Below are 3,598 nucleotides of genomic sequence, written 5' to 3'. Positions count from 1 at the left end.
TTGGGCACTTAGTGCTATGAACTTTCCTCTTAGCACTGCTTTCATAGTGTCCCATATTTTTGAGTATGGTGTGTCTTTATTTTCATTAAATTCAAGGAAGACTTTAATTTCTTTCTTTATTTCTTCCTTGACCCAGGGATGATTCAGTAGTTGACTGTTCAACTTCCACGCGTTTGTTGGCTTTCTGGTGTACGAATTGTTATTGAATTCCAACTTTAATCCATGGTGATCTGACAAGACACAGGTGGTTACTAATTATTTTTTGTATCTGTGGAAGTTTGCTTTGTTACCGAGTATGTGGTCAATTTTCGAGAAGGTTCCATGAGCTGCAGAGAAGAAGGTATATTCTTTCCTTTTTGGGTGGAGTGTTCTATAGATATCTGTTAAGTCCATTTGATTCATTACCTCTAGTAATTCTCTTATTTCTCTGTTGAGTTTCTGTTTGATTGACCTGTCCATTGGTGAGAGAGGTGTGTTGAAGTCTCCTACTATTAGTGTGTGTGGTTTGATGACTGCCTTGAGTTCTAAAAGTTTTTCTCTGTGTTCCTGAACTTTCTTGGATCCCTGAGATACTGAGTCTCACCAACTAAGATTCAGCTGTGCTCTCCTTCAGTTGTATATTTTGGTGTTCAACTTAGCCTGGGATCTAAGACCCTCACCTTTGACAGGGTCTAGGTCCTGCAGGATTTACAGCCCACAACCACAAAGGCTCAAGTACTCTCATTTTTGGACTTGCTAGGGTTCTTCCACCATTGGATCCCTAACAACTTTGCCATTACAGCCAAGTCTCTATCCAAGGCAATAAAAGAGATTCCCACCAGGCCTCTCCCCCATGTGGTCATTGTTCAGGACTTCTTTCTACTGTTAGATGCCCTTCTAATAGTACCTGCTCTTGCTCTTCCAGACCCCATGAAGACTTACCATCTCTATACAGATGAGAGGTCAGAAGTGGCCACAGTAGTTCTAACCTAACAGGTTGGGCATTTGAATTGGACTGTTGCCCTTTTATCCAAACAGCTGGACCTCACCATCTGTGGATGGCAACCATGCCTGAGAGCCCTGGCAGTAGCAGCTGAACACTTAGGAGACTCTCACAATCACTTTGTGTAGGCCAATCACGGTATATTCTATCCATCTCAGACCTTCTAAGATACTCCTCTCTCTCCTTGGGCCTTCACAAGTCCGGGTTTTTTTATTTACTGTTTCTAGAAAACCCCCAAATTACTTTACCTGCCCTAAACCCTGCAACTCTCCTTCCTGCTCCCTCCCCATCTGGCACCTCCTCTCACTCTTCCCCAGAGGCAATAGAGGCATTAACCTCATCTCAGTCAGGTCTTCTAGACTAGCCACTTACAGATTCCTAACTCACCCTATTTATTGATGGAAGATCCCTTATTAATCAGGAAGCTGCCAGGCAGAGTATGCAGTGATTACTTCTACTAACACAGTTGAAGTGACCCACCTGCCAATGGAAATCTCCTCATAAGAAGCCAAATTAATCACCTTGACTAGGACACCCCAAATAGCTAAGGGCCAATGGGCTAATATCTATACTGACTCTAACTCTAATTATGCCTTCTTAATAGCCCATACTCATTCTGCACTCTGGAAGGAAAGGGGCTTCCTTACTATCAAGGGCACTCCCATAGCTAATGGACCCCTTATTGCCATCTGGTGTAGGAGGGTCTTCTTTCTATGTGTTGCTTTCATTGGAATAAATAAAACTGCCTTGGCCTTTGATAGGGTAGCTCTGATATGCGCAAAGAATAGAGAACTGAATTCTGAGAAGAAGAAAGCAGGGTCAGAGAGAGCCACCATGGAGCTGCCTGCCATGAAGCTGCCAGGTCAGACATGCTGAATCTTTCCTGGTAAGCCTTGAGCTCATGGCGACATACAGATTATTAGAAATGGGTTGAATCAATATGTGAGAGTTAGCCAATAAGAGGCTACAACTAATGGGCCAGGCAGTGTTTAAATGAATACAATTTGTGTGTTGTTATTTTGGGCTGGGAGCCGGGTGGCAGCAACAGCCTGCCACTCCACATTACTACAGCCATCCTCTTGGAGGCCCTCAAGCTCCCTGAAGAAGTATTCATTATTCACTGTCAGGGACATCAATCCTCCAAGGACCCAGTGGCCTTAGGCAATGCCAAGGCTGACTCAGTGGCCCAGAGTCCTCCAGCTCCTCTGATTCCACAGAGCATAATTTGTTCTTAACTCCCTCCTATCACCCCTGTTATGAACCAAAAGAGAGGCATGAGCTTATAAAAAGAGGGGCCACAAAAACAAAGGATGGGTGGTTCTATTTAAATAACCATCTCATCCTTCCTCAAGACCAGGCATTGTCAATCATTTCAGATATTCACCAGACATTACACATAAGTCCCCACGCTTTGTTCTGCTTCTTGGAGCCCTTCTTTGACCCACCCATCCCTGAGATTATATTTCACAGGTTCACTCCTCCTGCCAGATGTATGTATTTCTTATCACTTAGTTCTGAGACCTCGTTAGTGTTACATTAAGTCAAATTAGTTTCTGTATTCAGGTGAATGTTTAAAATGAGCCCTTGCAGAAAATTGACTAAATAACCTCCTTCTACAATGTCTCTTGAAAAGAGTTACAGTATGGTGATATAGAACTTAGAGAAGGAAAGATATACAAAGTTGCATGACTTGCTACTTAGAAAATAATCCAATTGTTTGGAAATATGGGTCAGTAGTTGAAAGTCTGGGCTGATAAACCAGAGGACCAAGGTTTGATTCTCAGCACTCATGTGGTGGCTCACAACTGTCTACAACTACAATTCAAGAGGATCCAATTCTATCTTCTGGACTCCACAGTCACCAGACTCACAAAGTCATGATCAGATATACATGAAGACAAAACATGCATACATATAAAAAGAAGGAGAGATAATTCAATTAAAAACTAAACAAAAATGCCAAACAAATCCTGCAACTTTAAAAGCAAGAGAGACTAGTGAGTATATTTTATGTAGTTAGTAAGTTTTCTTTAGGGCCTGCAAGATGGTTCAGTGCATAGAGGGGTTTGTAGGTCTGATGTGAACTTCAGGAGCTGAGTGTGGAACCAGAAGGACCATTATGCCCTGGGAGAATTTCCTAAGTGATAAAGGAGACAAAGTTCTTCTGTTTGAAGCAGTAAGGTCAGGAAGTACCAAGGTTAGATGCCTGCATGAGGAGCCCTTCTAAACAGCATCTGATTAATACTAGCCAAGGTAAGCAATGGTTCAGGAAAACCTGTTTAGGGTTTCTATGCCCAATGTCTGAGCTTTCTGTTCTTTAACTATTAGCAGTCATGTTTCCAAGAAAAGAAATATTCTTTCTTCTAAAACATCTTCCTCATTATACATTTCAATCACTCCTGGAAAGAAATCTTCAGTGGATGCCTAGTGGCCTATGGTATTGTGGTCCTAGCCAGCATATTTTTTGCATTCCAGAATGCCTTTGTATCTTCTTCCAGTCAATTGTGGTGAGAGTAGAACACATTTTAGAATACTTTTGCCTTGTTGTAAAAACAAGGAATTTAAAAACCTGCCAATATAAAAGAGGGCCTAGGGGATCATTACTGAAAACATAAA

This window comes from Myodes glareolus, chromosome 3 (assembly GCF_982192425.1).
Source record: "Myodes glareolus chromosome 3, mMyoGla1.1, whole genome shotgun sequence".
NCBI lineage: Eukaryota > Metazoa > Chordata > Mammalia > Rodentia > Cricetidae > Myodes > Myodes glareolus.
The sequence above is the reverse complement of the archived record's forward strand: the minus strand, read 5'-3'. Positions refer to the sequence as shown.